At 33.8% G+C, this 20,812-nt stretch overlaps 1 pseudogene; it reads left to right on the forward strand.

The window, feature by feature from the left end:
* Window positions 1–10,858: 10,858 nt before the first annotated feature.
* LOC115292609 lies at window positions 10,859–11,302 on the forward strand (annotated as a pseudogene).
* The last annotated feature ends 9,510 nt before the right edge of the window (window positions 11,303–20,812 follow it).

Genomic DNA, 20,812 nt, shown 5'->3' on the forward strand with positions numbered 1-20,812 from the left:
AGCAAAGAAACACATAGCCAGCAGAAGAAGAGAAATAATATTAGAGCATAAATAAACAATATAGAATCCAAAAATAAGTAGAACAGATCAATAAATGTATACAGCAGGGTTTTTTTTTAAAGAATAGACAAAATTGATAAACCTCTAGACAGATCTCTCAAAAAGAAAAGAAAGAGGACCCAAGTAAATAAAATCACAAATGAAAGAGGAATGATCATAGCAAATACCACAGAAATACAAACAATTGTTTATTAAAGAATACTATGAAAAATTGTACGCAAACAAACTGGACAATCTGGGAGAAATAGACAAATCCCTACACATTGTCACTGGTGCCCCCTGAAATTTAAGAACCACTGATCTAGACCAATTTTTTTCATGAATGTAATCTTTGTTGATGGATAAAAAGGCACTGCTTAAAGAATTAGAAATACTGGCATTGTGCATTTTAAATTAGCAACACTCTATTGTTGTTTGAAAGCTTCCAATTTTTTTTAGAAAACAAACTTATTTATGTTGATTTTATAAATGTTTACACAATTAGTATTTACCTCATTACTTTAGAAAGTCATATTTATTTTGAATCATAACCCTTGATCATTTTTACTGCTATGAAGAAATTATTTTTGAAATTCTATTCTTGTACTCTAATGTGCACACATAGCAGGGTATCTTTGTATAAACATTTTATAGAGAAATTTAAAAATCACATACCTTGCAGGCTCACCTTCATCTGAAGACTACCAAAACTACCAAAACTCAAATGGGAAGAAATATAAAATTTGAACAGACTCATAACCAGAAAAGAAATTGAATCCATTATCAAAATTCTCCTGACAAATAAGAATCTTGGGCCATATGCTTCCCAGGAGAATCCTACCATATATTTAAAGCAGAGTTAATACCTATTCATCTCAAGCTGTTCCAAAAAATAGGAACAGAAGAAAGCTTCCAGACTCACTCTGTGAAGCCAGCATTACCTTGAATCCCCAGCCAGACAATGACCCCAATAGAAAGGAGATTTACAGGCCAATATCCCTGATGAACATGGATGCAAAAGTTCTAGGGGCACCTGGAGGCTCAGTCGATTAAGCATCCGACTTCAGCTCAGGTCATGGTCTGGTCACAGTTCATAAGTTCAAGCCAGCACCAGGCTCTGTGCTGACAAGTCAGAGCCTGGAGTCTGCTTCTGATTCTGTGTGTGTGTGTCTCTCTCTGCCCCTGCTCTGCCTGTACTCTATCTCTGTCTCTCAAAAATAAATAAACATTATTTTTTTCTTAAAAACAAAAGTTCTCAACAAGATACTAGCAAATAAAATTTAACAGTACATTAAAATAATTATTAACCATGATCAAGTAGGATTCATTCCTTGGCTACAGGGCTGCTTCAATATTCGCAAATCAATCAACGTTATACATCACTTTAATAAACAAATGGATAAGAACCATATGACCCTGTCAATAGATGCAAATAAAACATTTGACAAAATACAGCATCATTCTTAATAAAAACCCTCAGGAAAGTCAGGATAGAAGGAATATACCTTAATACCACAAAAAAAAAACATATGAAAGCCCACAGATAATATCATCCCCAATGGGGAAAAACTTAGAGCTTTCACCCGAAGATCAGGAACACGACAGGGATGTCCACTCCCATCACTGTCGTTTAACATAGTGTTAGAAGTCCTAGCCTCAGCAATCAGAACACAAAACAAAATGAAAGGCATCCAAATTGCCAAAGCAGAGGTCAAATTTTTATTCTTCACAAATGGAAACCTCGAAAGACTACCAGAAAACTGCTAGAACTAATACATGAATTCAGCAAAGTCGCAAGATATAAAATCAATGTAACAGAAATCGATTGTATTTCTATACATCAATAATGAAGCGACAGAAAGAGATATAGAGGAATCAATCTCATTTACAATTGCACCAAGAACCATAAAATACCAGGAATAAACCTAACCAAAGACATAAAAGATTTGTATGCTGAAAACTATAGAAAGCTTATAAAAGAAATTGAAGAGACACAAAGAGATGGAAAAACATTCCATGGTTACCAATTGGAAGAACAAATATTGTTAAACTGTCAATTCTACCCAAAGCAGTCTACATATTCAATGCAATCCCAATCAAAATATCACCAGCATCCCTCAAAGAGCTAGAACAAATAATCCCAAACACTTTATGTAACCACAAAGGACTCCAGAGAGTCAAAGTAATGTTGAAAAAGAAAACCAAAGCTGGAGGGATCCCAATCCTGGACTTTAACCTGTATTACAAAGCTGTACTCATCAAGACAGTATGGTATTGGCACAAAAAGAGACACATAGACCAATGGAATAAAACAGAGAACCCAGAAATGGACCCACATATGTATGTCTAACTAATTTTCAACAAAACAAAAAGAATATCCTATGGAAAAAAGACAATAAATGAAAGTAGATCACTTTCTTACATCATACACAAAAATAAACTCAAAACGAATGAAAGACCTAAATGTGAAACAGGACACCATCACAATCCTAGAGGATGACACAGGCACCAACCTATTTGTCCTCGGCTGCAGGAACTTCTTCCTTGACATGTCTCCAGAGGCAAGGGAAATAAAAGCAAAAATGAACTACTGGGACCTCATCAAGATAAAAAGCTTCTGCATAGTTAAAGAAACAATCAACAAGCTAAAAGGAAACTGACAGAATGAAAAATGATATGTGGAAATAACATATTGGATAAAGGGTTAGTACCCAAAATCTATAAAGAACTTACCAAATTCAACACCCAAAAAACAAATAATCCAGTGAAGAAATGGGCAGAAGACATGAATACACATTTTTCAAAGAAGACATCCAGATGCCCAAGCAACACATGAAAAGATGCTCAACATCACTCATTATCAGGGAAATACAAATCAAAACCATACTGAGATAACACTTCAAACCTGTCAGAGTGGCTAAAATTAACAACTCAGGAAATAACCAATGTTGGTGATGATGTGGACAAAGAGGAACCCTTGCACTGCTCGTGGGAATGCAAACTGGTGCAGGTACTCGGGAAAATATTGTAGTGTTTTCTCAAAAAATTAAAAATAAAATTACCCTACCACTCAGCAATAGCACTACTAGGACTTTATCCAAAGGATACAGGAGTGCTGATCTGAAGGGGCATGCACACCCCAACATTTACAGCAGCAATATCAACAATAGACAAATTATGAAAAGAGTCCAAATGTCCACCAACTGAAAAATGGGTAAAGAGAAGTAGTGGAATACTACTCAGCAATGAAAAAGAATGAAATCTTGCCATCTGCAACAGTGTGGATGGAACTGAGGATATAATGCTAAGTGAAATAAGCCAGTCAGAGAAAGACAGATACATGCTTTCACTCATAGGTGGAATTTGAGAAATTTAACAAATGACCATAGGAGAAAGGAAGGAAAAATAAGATAAAAATAGAAAGGGAGGCAAACCATAAAAGATTCTCAAATACAGAGAACAAACTGAGGGTTCATAGGGGTGGGATGTTTAGGATAGTGGGAAAATGGGTGACAGGCATTCAGGAGGGCACTTCTTGGGATGAGCACTGGGGGTTGTATGTGAGTGATGAATCATGGTAATCTACTCCTAAAGGTAAGACTACACTATATGTTAGCTAAATTTACAACAAATAAAATGAATGAATGAATAAATAAATAATAAACAAACATATACATACATAAAAGGAATAAAAGATAATAGAGTTAGAACTATGCTGTAATGTCTGGGTGAATTTGAAATATGTAAAAACTTTTACCAAATCAGAACATGTACCCAACTTGACTAGATGTCAAACTAGGCATCTTGTTAGAACATCAGTTCTTTCTCAAATATTGGAAAAATATAGAAATATGAATCAAGACAAAACAAACTTTCTACATAACTTTATGGAATTTAAATATTCTTGATGTTTCTGAATGGCCCTCAACATGAGAGTCTTCTAGGTTTATCTAGAAATAGAAACTTTAGAGGGAAAAAAATGTGTATCTCTCTTCATTGTTTTTAAATTAAGTTTCTTAATATTACCACAAATAAGTTTCTGCTGTTACTGTTAGTTTTATACACAGAAATGTTAACACGAGACATGCAAGAATGCCCACACATTCTAGGAAAAATAGTAAAAGCTTTCTTAATAAGTAATTTTAAGAAGCTATCATATCCTTCTCCTTTTGTGTTTTAGTCTGTGTGTGTGTGGGTTCTAGATAACAATTTTGGAAGATTTAAAGAAAATTTCTTGCCTCTAACTATCCATTCACCATCTAAGATGCTGAAATGTAGAATAATATCTGTGTAGAGTTAAAAAAAAAGAATAGAAAAAAATGTCTTAGAGATTTATCAGCCAAAATTTCTGCTCTTTGTTACATGTGTGCACACTTCCCATTGAATGTAATGAGTTGTGGAAGTGCTTCTGTTGTGCTGTTTTCTGTGTTCAGCTTACCAAGATAATCAATAACAAGACAGATACTGCTTTAGTAAAAGCTAGATATTGGAACTTCCATTATATGTATGCTGTGCTATGAATAATATGTGTCATAGCAATCAGAGCTATTTTTTTATGTTTTTTTTTTAATTTTATTTTTGAGAGACAGAGAGACAGTGCGAACAGGGGAGGGTCAGAGAAAGAGGGAGACACAGAAACTGAAGACAGGCTCCAGGTTCTGAGCTAGCACATGGCTTGAACCCACAAACCTTGAGATCATGACCTGAGCCGAAGCTGGATGCTTAACTGACTGAGCCACCCAGACACCCCAGAGCTATTTTTAACTAATGAATATGAATACAAAGTTATTTGAACATTTAAATTATTATTTTCAAACATAAAAAAAATTTAAAAAGAGGGGCCTCCTGGGTGGCTCAGTCAGTTGGGGGTCCCATCAGCTCAGGGCATGATCTCAAAGTCCATGGGTTCCAGCCCCACATTGGGCTCTGTGCTGACAGCTCAGAACCTGAAGCCTACTTCAGATTTTGTGTCTCCTCTCTCTGTCCTTCCACTGCTCATACTCTGTCTCTGTCTGTCTCCCTGTCTCTCTCAAAAGTAAACAAACATTAAAAATATAAATAAGTAAATAAATAAACAAACATTGTTTTCATTCTTTAGATCATAACCATTTAGGATAAAATAAAATGTACTGTATATAAACTGTATCATGCCTCTGAAAAAATTAAAAGTGCTTAAACATCTCATCTATGGTTACAATAAAACCTTATTAAAAGTAGGTGCAAGATACTGTGCCCACATATGCATAGGTATAATGTAGAAAAAAGATCCTCATTTAAAATTTTAACATGCTTGGGCACCGGGGTGGCTTAGTAGGTTAAGCGTCCAACTTCACCTCAGATCATGATCTCACTGTTCGTGGGTTCAAGCCTCCCGTCTGGCTCTGTGCTGACAGCTCAGAGCCTGGAACCTACTTGGGATTCTGTTTTTCCCTCTCTCTGCCCCTCTCCCCCACATACTCTGTCTCTCAAAAAATAAATAAACATTAAAAAAATTAAAATTTTAGCATTCTTTTTAGGTTGCCTTCTGTATCTCTATAAGGATAAGAAGGAAGGAAAGAGGGAAGAAAGGAAGAAGGGAATGAAGGAAAGAAAGAAGGGAGGGAAAGAGGAAATAGAGGAGGAAAAAGACAGAAGAAAATAGGGGGCAAAAAAAAAGTAGGCCTTATTTCTATCAGTTAGTTGATGTCCCATGAAAGAATAATATAGTTAAAGATTCAGGATACAGGGATTTTTCCTTAAAATTAGTGATATATTTTATAAATATATAAAATTAAGAAAACAAGTTTTTGTATTTTTATAACTATATAGAACTTCATGGAGCACTATTATAATAGTTTTAATTTTCCAAGTTTTTTCTTTTTTTCATTTAAAGAAATTTTATTCATGGGCACCTGGAAAATGTCAGTTAAGTGTCCAACTTCAGGTCATGATATCAGGTTTCATGAGTTTGAGCATTACATCAGGAGGACTCTCTGCCATCGGTGCAGAGACCTCTTTGGATCCTCTGTCTGTCTCTGTCCCTCCTCTGCTCACACATATACTCTCTTGCACTCTCAAAAACAAGTAAACATTAAAAAAAAAAAGAATTTACTCCATCAAGAAAATATTAAATATTACTTAAGAACAGCTTAGTTTTTAATTATTTTTTGTCAATAATCTGGTATTAATGATTAAAATACTCAGTATTTTCTAATCACCTACCTACTAACACATAGTCTTACAACCAGCCTAACTAAAAAATATTTATGTTAAAAAATGTTACTATCACATTCTTTCCAAAGAAATTCATTGTACTATTCTCATTTAAATAACTCAGGGTTCCTCTCAAGATAGGATGTGCATTCCTTTCTTTCCTAAAGCTAGTAAAATTCCGTCAGAAAGGATGAGAAAAACAATACAACTTTACCTATAGTTTAAGAAATATTCAACACACCATTGATATGTAAAAATATTACAAATCGTGATGGTTAATTTCATGTGTCAACATGGCTGGCCACAATATCCATATATTTGGCCAAACACCAGTCTAAATGTTGCTGTAAAGGTATATTTTAGATTAGTTTAACATTTAAATCAGCAGAGTTTGAGTAAAGCAAATTACCCTCCATAATGTAGATGAGCCTCATGCAACCAGCTGAAAAGACTAAGGTCCCTTGAGGAAGAGGGAATTTTGCCTCCAGACTGCCTTTGGACTCAAATTGCAAAATCAACTCTCCCCTAGGTCTCTGCCACATTACCCTGCAGATTTTGGAATTGCTAGTCTCTATAATCACATGAGCCAATTCTTTAAAACAAACATTTTTATGAACATACACATATTCTGTTGACTCTGTTTCTCTAAAACTCCTGATTAATGTATAAATACTTCTGCATGTTATGCCCCCAAAATTCATCTGATCAAGTTCACTACAAAGCCAATTTAAAAAATTGAAAAACTAGTAAGTTAATAACCAGATGTCTAAATAAGCATTGCAAATGATACATTCAAACGTTTTCCTATGATTATTCTTCATATCATTTATTTCTTAAATATTTTGAAATATTTTTCTATGTCAAATTGTATGTTACTTCCTTCGTTTTATGTGAAACAGCACCCATATACTTCACATAAATTATACATAAAATGATGAGTATTCAAACATAGGAATTCAGCAAAATAGGTAACAAAGCCATCTTTTCCCAGTTTTTTTCTTTTGAAGCAGAAAAATCTTAAGAGGTACATTAACAAATTCAGAACTAATTAAAAAGTATACAAAGCTTCCTATCTTTATATTTCAAACAATATAAAATCATGATCATTTACCTATAATAAACTGTAAAAAATATAAGGCAGTAGTAATTATCAGTGAATGGAGTTATATTTATATGTATTAAATATGAACACTTTAAAAATTATATTTCACAGCAATTACTTTGTCTGAATCACAATTAGAGGTGCAACTCTTTACTATTTAAGATGTTAAAAATATTGGTATTTGTTCCCGCTCCCGGAGGCCTGCCGGGTGGTAAATCGGGTTGCAGGTTCCTGAGGGAGGGAGTAAGAACAGGGCAGCAGGGAGCACAGAGAATGGGGCAAGACAAGTGTTTCTGATCAGGCCCAGTTTATTGAGAAAATATTGACACCTTTATAGGGTTTGAGGTGGGAAGCTGACCTGGGATGGTTGCTAGGAAACAGGGTCAAATGATTATTAGAAAAAGGGGAAACCAAAACTGAAATTTCAAATACAGCATCTAAAGGAGAGCCCACGGGGCGCCTGGGTGGCTCAGTTGGTTAAGCCTCTGACTTCGGCTCAGGTCAGATCTCATGTTCGTGGGTTCAAGCCCCGCGTCAGGCTCTGTGCTGACCGCTAGCTCAGAGCCTGGAGCCTGCTTCTGGTTCTGTGTCTCCTTCTCTCTCTGCCCCTCCCCCTCTCATGCTCTGTCTCTCTCTGTATCAAAAATAAATAAAATATTAAAAAAATTAAAGAAAAAAAATAAATAAAAGAGAGCCCAGACTTGCATCTGTGACGCTGGGCAGCAGTGCTATTGACACTGCACAAGCCCAAATGCAGTTGATCTTTTGTTCAATTGACTACTTAGAGTCTGGCCATCTCCAATCCCTACATCGGGAAATACATATCCCTGGCCTCTAGATGATTAATCTTGTTTTTCTGGCCACACCCCACAGGGAGCTATACTTCCTTGCCTGAGGCGGCCGAACTTGGCAGCTCCCTACAGGTATTAAAGAAAAAAAATAAATTAAAAATTTTAAACATCTACCACTACTATTGAAATGTAACAGAGTCACAATATACTAACCAAATGTGTTAATAAAAAATATTCCTTCAAAAGAGATTCTTCAAAGAGTCAAATGGATAGGATCATTGAAAAGTACTTATAAACTTAAGAGTGCTATATATCATTAATGGTGATCTATATAATAAATATCATGTTGCTTTTTAATAATATATCTGCCACTTTTGAGATACAACCATTGTTAAAGGAAACTTGAAGATGCATTTTTCTTGGACCACTAAAGAGAGAGGAGACCAATACTCATATAAGGAACTTCTTTTCTAATTTCCATATGTTTTATAAATTTTCCTTTTACTTTTGCTCTAAGAAAGTTCAGATAAGATATTTAGTAATGTAGGGGCACCTGAGTGGCTCAATGGGTTAAGCTCCTGATTCCTAATTTCAGCTCAGGTCATGATCTCACAGTTCATGGGATGGAGCCTGTGTCAGGCTCCAGGCTGATATGGTACAGTCTGCTTGGGATTCTCTTTCTCACTCTCTCTCTTCCCCATCTTTTCTCTCAAAAGAAATAAATTGAAAAAAAAAAAAAAAAACCTCAGTCATGTATTAAGCTATGATTTAGAAACTAAGTAAGTGATTGAATACTTTCATTACTACATTATCTAGCTAATGTCAGTGACCTCTACCCAAAGACTATACCTGTAGTTACGATTAGGAGTTATGCACACACTATAATGAACTGTCCAACATCCCAATAAGAAAGTATTCGAACAAACTTACTACAGGTTTGGATTTATGTTCTGTAATTTTAGGGAGACTTTAGGGAGGAAGGCTTTGCTCTTGGATTGGATTGATTTTACTGTCAAGAAGTGAGGGTAATGTGTGACTCCAGTGAGGCTAAAACTAATCAATAGAGGCAGGAATCACTCATTTTAGCCAGGATAAGAAGTGTGGTTATTATTCATTGTTTGGATAATGTCCTTTGTTTGTGTTTAGATATAAGTACAGAGTGGTTTTGTTTTTATCTTGCACCATTATGGTCACAGTAAGCTTACTGATGTTGATATTCTGTGAAATTGTTTATGTGCCACAGAACACTAGGAGGTAGCTATCATGTCTCAGATATCAGGGGTTACTTTTCTATTTCTCAGTAATCTGAAAAAATTTCTCTTAATATATATATCTCTATCCGTTGTCAGTCTTCTAACTTGCTCTCTGCTGTTAATCTTACTCTGTTCTCATTTAGCCTTTACAGTGATTTTAAAAACACATTGATCATTTCCATTTCTCTTATTACCCTTCAATATCATCTCTCTACCTTCAGAACACAGTCAAACCTCCTTAACTAGGATTAGAAATATTCTCAGTGCCTTGGCCCAGCCAATTTATCCACAAGGATTTGAGAAAACACAAAGATGGAAAGGTTTTACCTCATCAACCTGACCTAGTCAACACTCTGATATAGAAAACTGGCATTTACTCATTTTATGAAAAGGGTAAAGTAAATATATTCTCATGCTTCTCTTTCCAGATTCTTGCTCTTAAACCAAGCTGTCCGGTATAAATGAGGGTGGTGCATGTGTGTGTGTGTGTGTGTGTGTGTGTGTGCATGTCTGTGTGTGTTACATGAACACACACACAGGCACACATACTGCCACCCCATCCTCTTCCTACCGTTATATAATTATTTCATTTCTCCTAGTATGACATTCTTTCCTTTGCCTCAGAGAATCAGCTCATGATTTACCATGGATTAGACTACATCACTGCTAATGCCCTTGTTCTACTATCCCACCTCTCCTCCAAACTCTGGATATTCTGACTCATCATTCATAGCTCAGTTTAGAAGTCACTCCCTTCTATTTGTGGAACAAACTACCGTAACATTGACATTTATGACTTTGTATTTTCAATATCCAGAACTGAATTTGACCTGTAGGACAAGTAGTTAATAAAATTAGTTTAATATTTAGGAATTTAGAGTTTAAGTGAAATTATTTTCACCTATTTCCAACATACAGTTATTAACATATTTCATGGAAGGATGCACAGTAATTATACTTTTATTTTATTGATTTAACCTATCTGTTCAATGTAACATATCTAAGTATTGTTCTACACTCATACTCATCAATCAACGTTAATCTTTATATTTTCTGAGTTAATAATAATCAGGGATCATGGCTTTTTTATTTTGGCTCACATCAGTTTCCTTTCCTTGTGAAACATAAATACATAAATCTATATCATTAAAAAAGGAAATATGGAAAAAAACATACAGGAAATTTCTCAAAAGTGTTGTCACTAAAATATGGGAAAGATATAGTTGGTCACTGCAAAAATTACCCAAAGTATAAAATTTAAAAAAGAGGTCTTTCACAACCTTATTTTATCAGTTTTTTTAAATTACTTTTGGTAGGATTGTTCTTTCTCCAGCCAGGATTTGTCGAAGTCTCGGTTTTCCTCGCTCCTTCTGGGCTATCTTGGTTTTTACGGCTTCTTTGCAGCTAGTTGAGTTTTGAGCATCTCCTTCCACTGGAACCCAAGGATCTAGAAGGAGCTTCTGTCTGTGACTAGGCTTCAGATGGATTCGCCAACGAAGCTTTACCCATCCTGTGGCCCGGAACCTTCTCAGATGGCCAGTGAAGAAAATTCCCAGGGAGCCTCAGCTGCCTCTCGAACTATCTCTGAAATATTAGTGAAGAACCTTCGTGAGTTGACTCTCGACCCTACCGTCAAACTCCCTTCCCCTCTCCCAGAATATCCGTCCCAAGAGGAGAGGGAGAAGAAACCACAGGGACCTGTGGACCGAATACTCAGCAACAGGAGGACTGGTGTCAGGACGGTGTTAAGTGCAAGGATGGAAAGGCTAATGTGGTTGGTTATAAACCATTGATACTTCAAACAGCCTTCCAAGGATGAACCAAGAGTGGAAAGGTTTAGATGTAGATGTCACTATTGCTTGTATCATAAAGATCCTTCTGAAGATACCAACACGGAGATTGGTTATGACATGGAGTCGTTATGAACATAAACCTTATTCTACTGTTTTTCTTGCTAGTAATTTTAGCCTCAGCATGCAAGCAACTTGGAAGAGCAGTTCTGTTAAGACAAACTGTATAATATTTTGATAATCTAGGATATTAGTTCTGTATTTTCTACCTTGATAGCCATAATTTGTGAGGAATCCTGGAGTTTGCATTTGAATGACTTCAGTTTACTTTAGTTCCGCTTCTTGATATGACCCAAGGAAGCAGTAGGAGGTTTTGAGTGTTGAGAAGCCTGAAGTTATTAAGATAGGTTAACCTGACATGGGGCTCCTGGGTGGCTCCGTTGGGTTAAGCATCTGACGACAGCTCTGGAGAGTAGGGTTCTGTGCTGGCAGCTGGGAGCCTGGGGCCTACTTAGGACTGTGTATTAGAAGCCAGGTAACTTGTTGTGTAGGAGGAATATAGAGAGAGAATTGGGTGGTTGGCTAGAATGTAATTATAATTAGGGCAGGGTACATAGGCTAGATTTTCTGGTTTTTGAAAATCAGAATTGTAGGGAAAATGTTCTGATGTGGTAGTTCAATTTTCAGTAGCAAATGTGTATGTAGAGGATCTTATTAAAATTGATACTTATTTGAAAAAAAATAAATTACTTTTGGTAGTAAAATTAGTCTACTTTCCACAAAAGAAATCAATTGACAAGAGAAGTTATCTTCCTGACAAAAGCAGAGAAAAACAGTATAATATTTAAGCCTTTGCTTTAGGTCCCAGAAAAGATTGTTAAAATCAATTATTAGAAGAAAATTAGTGACAGTAAATTTCAAAAGCCATCTAAGATATTAAAATTATAGGAACCCTCTCCACTCCCCCCAAAAAAGCAGGGTTTTTTGCTTCTAACATTAAAAAGAAAAACATTCTTCACTAGTTTAAATAATAAACTTAAACAGAAAGGAAGATAATATACTCATTGGCTACAAGTAAATTTAATACACTTTATATGTGAAACAAAAGTCTTTGGGCAAAATCATTGTATATACATACCTCAACATTTTATTTCTTTTACCTTATGTATATGTATGTGTGTGGATGTGTTTAATACTAAAATGTATATACTGATATGTATATATATATATAAATACACACACACATACACACTCATATATGTGTGTGTATATTCAAAAAAAGCCCTTTTCTAAGTCAAGTTCCACATTGTCTAGTTCTTAAACATCACATCCTAAACATGATACATCCTAATGTATCATGTACATATTCTTGTCTGGGTACCTTTGAAGTAACAAAAGAGTTTAAAAAATACTCTGAAAGTTTGAATGCAGATCGTTCTAGGTTTTTATTATAATTTTCTTAGTATTTCTTGGTTAAAATGTTTACTCGCACAACTTTTGTTAGTGACTCCCTTGAAATCTCACATTATATTTATATTAATATGGATCAACTATTTAACTTAATGCATATCAAAGACTTTACCAATTCCTTATGAAGTTTGAAAACTTGTAAAAGTTTGAAAAGGAGAGATCAACCAATTTCCTTTGATAATGTTACCATAATTACCTTCCTCTTTCAGATCATACTGCTTGGCCTTCCCATTCAGTTTCTTTTGTAAAATGAAGTGTTGGACTAGACATTTACAAACATTTATGTCTCCAACATTCTATAATACAATATTTACAATACCTTTCTTTCAACATTCCATACTTGGATTGAAATAATTTATGGGGTTCTTTTATTTATTGATTTTTACTTTAGTTTTAGTTTCCTCTTGTGAGTATTTTCAGACTAGGAATCTTCTCTTCTCTACTGGGCTTTCCCAGTTTTGCTGTTGAATGAACAATTCAGTAAGAACCTTCTTAAAAGCTAAAGGAATTGGATGTGCAATGTGGAATCTCAATATCCAAGGAAAAAAAGAAGTTCTTAGCAGAAGAATCAATAAGGAACAAAAAAGTATAAAAATTGTGAATACAGTCCCAGGGAGAGGAATCAAAGTGGCTCACACAAAGACACAGCACTGACCACATTAATCAACTGGAAAAGGTTCAGAGAAAAGACTTCACAATTCTCATAATAAAGGTAGAAGAAGTTCAGAAAAGGCTTTAAGAAAATACTCTGAGGTTCGCTGATCTCCCTAGACAGCTAAATGTGGAAGTGTTCATAAAACAAAGAGATAAAAGAAAACACAGTCTGGAAGATCTCTACTGCACAGTGACCCAACTTACCATCTTGGAAGTTTTGTTGGAACATTGATTTTAAATAGCTAAATATTACTTGCCCATAAGCTAAAACACAGCCTACTGCACCTCTAAACATTTCATTTGCCACTTCAGATAGCTGTGAAATTAGGTGATTAACTAGTTGTTACTTAACCTTCTAATTTCTGTATAAGTCTAATTACATGAAATAGAAGTTGGGGTTCTAATTTTTTACTTTGCTTATCCATTTGGAGTGTCTTTGTAACTACTGTATTGTAAATGATGGAAAATAATTGCATATGTTAAAAAAATAGTGTTATATTCTAAAAATAAAAAAATTAAAAAAATAAAGTTACCACACACAAAAAAATAAACAAATAGCTAAATAGAGGAAAGGGGGCATTATATTAAGCTAAGTCTCCTAGAAAGAACAAGACTACTGAGGCTGAGGAAATCTCTTCAGCCATACCAAGACTTATTTTATACTTAGAACTATATGATAATACTTCATAGAATTTTGACATGTGTACCACACTCTTGAAATTCCAAAATGGTAAGAAAGAAGTTCTTTGCAAATTGATAAACACCTTGCTCCTTTTTCAAGCCTAACAATGCTTTGAAATTCATAGAACCTAAAAAAAAAGGAAAACAAAATAAAAAACAAAACCTGATTTTGTAATGTTATAGGAACAAAAGATAAAACATGATTGAAATATCTAAATTGTAAGATCCATTTATTTTAAAAACCCAGACTGGGAACCATCAGGGAATGTATAAACACAGACCTATTTTAATGTAGATGGATAAAGACAGACATGCAGAGATAAGAAAAGACTTGTTAAAACTCAAGGGAATGTTATTTCTGTCTCAACTTTAAAAAATACACAAAATGTCCCTTTTCTCAATTTAAAGACTTTCTATTGTTTAAGGATTTGAAAAAGATTTACTCTTGGCATCAAAATTGAAAGTCCTATAATCTCATGGAGAAGGAGGAGGGAGTAAAAGGAGAGGGAGGAAGGAAGGGAGGGGGGAGCAGAGAGAGGGAAGGAACGAGGGAGACAGAGATATAAAGAAAGAGAGAGGGAGGAATTACTTGAGATGAATATAGGTATCAGAAAAAATTGTGGCAGATTCCCTATAAATGAAAATCTATACTTCAGAAGGAATATTTATAGTTTACAATTTGCAAGTGTTCTTATATCCTCCGAAAGTCATCCTACACGTACATTTTGTTTTAGTAGAGGCCAATTTAAGTGTCCAATTTAGATAGTTCATAAATAGCATTCATATATATCCATTAAAATTTAAGGTAGTATATTTTTTAGTTAAGAGTTAATATTTATTTTGCAATGGAAACTTGAGTTTACAGTGCTAACTTTTGTAAACCTTAAGAAAGCACTGCAATTTTCCATAATAAAATAAATAATACAAAGATAAATGTTAAATAGCATAGAGTCCACTTTCAGAGTGGAAATGTTACACAAAGTAAAACTGACTTAATCTTGATACATGACCTTAATTATAAACAGTTTGAACACTCTTTAAGTTTGAAAAAGTTTAAAATTATAGACATTTTATTTACATTGTATAATGGATGAATAGCAGAATTAACTAATTGAGCTACAATTAAGTTGTCTTCAAAGAAAATGGCAATAAGAATTATAAAAGGAATAATAAATTGGCCTATGGCTTTCACTCTACATGAATAGTTAGCTATGAGGTGTCATGAAGATGCCAAGAAATTCTCAAAATCCAATTCATTTTAATTGAAAGAAATAATACATTATTAGGCACTTTTTAGAAGGCTGTAAAAGGAGAGTGTTTCCATACAAAGAAAGGGTATTGCAGTGTCTAATATTGAAAAAATCAGGAAATAATGCTTTATTGAATTTATACTTATTGTATTAATTTGTTAAATAGGATCATATTAATCTACAGCTATGTATTTTGTGGACTTTTTTTCAGTTAAAACACATACTGACTAGCTTAAGAACAAAAATAGGAATAAAGAGAGGATTTATTCTTGAACTTTGTATCTTTTCTTTCCTTTTAAATAATTTTTAAAGGTTTATTTATTTATTTATTTATTTGAGAGAAAGCAAGTGTTAGCATGAGTGGGGAGGGGCAGAGAGAAAGAGAGAGGGAGAGAATCTCTAGCAGGTTCCATGCTGTCAGCACAGTGCTGGATGCGGGGTTCTATTTCACCAACCAGAATATCATGACTTGACAGAGATCAACAGTCAGACACTTAACCGTGAGCCGCCTAGGTGCCCCACTTGTATCTTTTCCTGAATCACATCACATTCCCTAAAAATTGTAAATTTTAATATAGGCAAGTAAGGTGCACTCCTTTTTCTGTTGTTCTTTAAGCAATTTTCAAGTTTCATTTATTAAGTACTAATCATTTATTTTGCATAATTCCCTTGCCAATAGTTATATCATAACAAGTCTGCATTTCCTGCCAGAGTTAATATTTAGCTGAACAAAATGGCCAAATAAAATATATATAAATCATTTAACTTAAGGAACTATTGTTTGAATTGCATATTTCCAAGATAATGCAATACCTACAATAAACCAAATACAGAATTAAATAATGATAATTTTGGCATCTTTTTACATAGTAATGAAGTTAGATTATCCCACTTAAAGATTCCTGAGAATCCCCTCAGAGCACACAATAGCTGTGTTCTCAATGAATGAATTTCCTAATTACTATTGGTTTTGAATATATTTTATACAGGTAACACTATGCCACCATTTCCCATTATTGAATTATCAATATTCCATATAGAAAAGGCTTTTTAAAAATTTCCATGTTAAATTTATTTAAGATAGAAATAACATTTTTTTCTTTTTTAAAGTTTATGTATTTTGAAAGAGAGAGAGAGACCACAAGCAGGGGAGAGGCAGAGAGAGAGGGAGAGAGAATTTCAAGCAGGCTCTGCACTGTCAGTGTGAAGCCTGACATAGGGGTGAAACTCATGATCTTAAGATCATGACCTGAGCCAAAACCAAGAGTCGGGCGCTTACTGTACTGAGACACACAGGAGCCCAATAAAATGTATTCCTGTGTTATTTCCATGTTATTCATCTGTGCAGGTATTTAACTTCAATGAAGATCATTGGATCCACCTATCAAATACTTATGTTAACCTTACACATAGTTACTTGATTATTCATAAGGCAACTGCAATCATTTAACCTAGATACTAATACAAGACCAATTTTACTAGAGATTGAAGTTTCTCCAGTTTTCTCTCAGGTTATATTTACAGTAGTGCTGGAAAGGAAGGAGTTGAGGGGAATTAAATCACTTAGTAAAATAGGAAAATTTCTTGTGATGACTAGTAAGTTCATGGAATGGTGTTTGTGCATTTGCATGCACATACGTACACAGGCTGTCTCCTCTCCCCATATCTCCTCCTCTCCTCTTCCTTCCTCTCCTCTTTTTTTCCTCCTTTCCTTTCTTCTGCCTTCCTCTCCACCACCTCATCCATCACAGGGTCTCTTCCTTGATCCACTCATCATCACCACATTTATGTATGCATATATGTATGTAGGTATCTATCCATCCATCCATCTACCATCTAACTATCCATCTAATCCTCATATGTATCTGAAAATCATTACTGCAGTAAAACACAAACACATTTTAGTTAATAAACGTAAGGTGGAAATTTGCTTAAATATAAGGCCTAACTCTGGAGGCCATCGATATTATGCATCAGTGAGTGTTTATACATCATCACATTTTTATGACAGAATCTCTTTAATTAAAATACACACATGCCCCAAATCATTGTGACACCTACACAAATGAACAATTATTCTAATAACAAACATCCTGTCAATTTCTTATAATTTTTACAGTATGCTTTTATCAGGAAAAATCACAACTAAAAAATCAATTAACTGTCATTGACACTCTTCTTATATTTCTTTTAATTTATAATTGTCCCTACCTCTCTGTGACTTACTTCACAAGTGTTTTTGAAGAAACTAGGCTGTCTACCCTGCTGAGCTGCGTTTTTGGTCAGTTTTTCCATGCAGCATCATTCAACATATTGCTGAGTCCCCTATATTTCCCTTAAACTGCCTGTTACTCTAGAGTCTTGATCTTATTCTCATTCTTTGGTCTGTTTTGTTTTATCCAAGATTGCTTCATAGGTGGTGTGGTCTTGCACACACATGGCAATCATTATTTTTTCTATTCCACGAGGAAATAATGAACTTAGCTACCTCGATCCATTACTTCATTGTGGATTGCAAAACCCTGAAATTCTAATTCTTTCATCCCTTCTTTATGTTTAGCTGGATACTACAAAGAACAATTCTTGCAATTATTATGTGTATTTATCTATATTCAAAATTCTCCCATCTTTGGCGCCTGGGAGCAAATACAAGATAGCTTTTATGTCTTCTTGACATGACCTATTCTCTTTGGGAGTTTCCTTCTTTTTGTATGATAAAATATATGTATATTTCTTGTCCCCAAACCGAAATCTGCTATTTCTCCAAGGAAGCCTCATTCATATTAGTGAGAATGGCAGTAAGAGACCTTAATCTAACAATAGTGATATTCATTGCTACTAAGTTGGTGACTGTTTGCATTTGCTTTCAGGGAATAGAATTTAAAAATACATATATATGTACACATATGTACACATATATCATAATATGAAAATAAATTATAAATTAATTCTGATATCCCTTGACTATATATATGATTGGTATTTTTCCTTAACTTTTTAATTTTATAGATAGGTGTTTTTTATGTTTAAAAACTCAGTTCATAATCACATTGTCAAAATTAATAACTTGCTTTACATGAAATTTTTTGCATGTATGCGATTTGCAAAATATAAACACCAATATTACTATCAATAATATGATTAGTGAAAGCATTTTATTTATTTATTGCAGTTATTTTTTTCTATCTAAGATGTGCCCCATCAGACTACTATATTTAAAATCACTTGATATATTTACCCTATTTGAGCTGTGCAACCAGACTGATAGAGTTAAATCCATTTGTTTTATTAGCTTTTTAGGATTTTCACTTTTAATATAATTCAGGGTTTTGTTTTGTTTTGTTTTTGTTTATTTATTTATTTTTAGAGAGAGAGAGAGAGAGAGAGAGAAACCTGAGCAGGGGAGGGGCACGAGGAGAGAGAGAGAGAATCCCAAGCAGGCCTGCACTGTCAATGCACAGCCCAACATGGAGCTCAGTCTCCGCAAACCAAGAGATCATGACCTGAGCTGAAATCAAGAATCAAATGCTTAACTGAGCCACCCACGCATTCCTATACTTTGGTTTTTAAATTATGGAAAAAAAATGTCTAAGCATCCAAAGGTAACTATACAAAACAGAGAAGTGTGATTTTTCTTTCTGTTCTCTTTACCTGTTTTCTGTTTACACATACATGTAGATAACCATTCCATTTTAATTTACTGGTGTACTTTATGTTTGTATATTTGTTTAAAATATGAAGTATATACACACATGCATCTATCCTTTCTTAGATAAAATGGAAGCATACTTTTGCAATATTGTCTAACTTATTTTTACTAAAAAATACATCCCAGGAAGCTATTAATATCATAATTGACAATTTATCCTCATTACTCGTTAAACTCCATAGCATTACACTGGGTGCAAAATTATAATTTATTCAATTATTTCCTTATTGAAGGATATCTGAATTGGATACATTAATTCACTATTGGTTTAAATTGCTTCCTTTTCTGGCTTTACTCATTACATGTTTAATTTCTTTTCAATTTTTGTTTTTATTTATCTCTTTAACATAAATCTGTTTACTATACATTTTCTCCTATAACTATATATTATCCTGTAAATTCCACTTGATTTGTTTTATTTATTTCTAAAATGTCATAAAATATTAGTCTGTATTTTCACTTAGACCCAACAGTTGATTAATAACATGTTTAAAGTTTAAATTTGTATTTAAAAATCAAAATTTGAATTTTGTCATGGATTTCTGATTCGATTGTATTGTGGTCAGAGAATATGCTGTCTAGTATTATCTTTTTTACTTGTTATTATGAATCTTTTTTGGTGGTTCTAAGGATAATCAATCTTCGTAAATATGCCATTTGTAATTTAAATTCCAAATAAGAGAGGAAACACCATCATTGCTACAGAAATTTTCTTCATGCCTTCCCTTTCAATGCAGTATTCATTTACCTAGAGAAAAATAATAATTCTAATTACTTTCTGGCACATGTTCACCTGGCTTCCTCTAGAAATTCATCTAAATGGATCACACAGTGAGTAGTCTTGTGTGTCATGCTATAAATTTTCTAACCTAAAATTTAGAACTATAAATTTATGCAATTATTTTTATAGCAGTATTGCACTGACTTTGATATATTATGCTACCTAGTTCAAAATATTTTCATGTTGTGTATCTATGTCTGTATATGTATATGTAAGGATGAGAGAGATCTCCTTTGCCCAATGAATTACTTATATTTATGCTTAAACTTAATAAAATTTAAAGTTTTCTGAGATGTTTTTGATTGCTCTAATTGCATTTTACTCATAAAATAACTCTGTATAATATTTAGTTTTTTTAAATTATTAGATGTATTATGTTCTTGCTGAACATACGATGTCCAACTCAGATGACAGCATATTGTGAATATGTTAAGTTGAATGTTCTACACATCACAATTCCAGGTGATTAAGAGAGTTTTTCAGATTTTATACGTCTTCCCTGACTTTTTTTCTAGTCGTTTTTATCAGTTTCTAAGGGACAAACAATATCACAATCTTCTTATGATATATTGTATTTCTCTGTATCTATCAATTCATGCTTCATATACTTAAAAGCTCTATTATTTGAACATATTTAAGTATTTGATCTTTCTGAATAATTCATCTATCATCATTATGAAATACTGCCCTTTATTTCATGCAGTTATATTTATTGTGAAATCTACTTTCCCCATATTACTCTAGCACACACAGTCTACTTAAGCTTCTTATGCTTTCAATATCCTTATGCCACTTTATTTAAAATGCACCATTTATAGAATTATTTTTCTTCATTCTGTTATCATTACATTTAATTAGTATATTTAGTTCATTACTACTTATTGCAATTAATGTTGAGCTTAGATTTAATTTAATTAATTAATTAATTTATTTTCCATTTTTTTAAATTTATTTTTTTCTGTTTTTTTTAAGTAGTTTATTGTCAAATTAGTTTCCATACTACACCCAGTGCTCTTCCCCACAAATGCCCTCCTCCATCACCACCACCTCTTTCCCCCCGCCCCCTTCCCCTTCAACCCTCAGTTCGTTTTCAGTATTCA

This window comes from Suricata suricatta, chromosome 5, assembly GCF_006229205.1.
Source record: "Suricata suricatta isolate VVHF042 chromosome 5, meerkat_22Aug2017_6uvM2_HiC, whole genome shotgun sequence".
Classification (NCBI taxonomy): Eukaryota; Metazoa; Chordata; class Mammalia; order Carnivora; family Herpestidae; genus Suricata; species Suricata suricatta.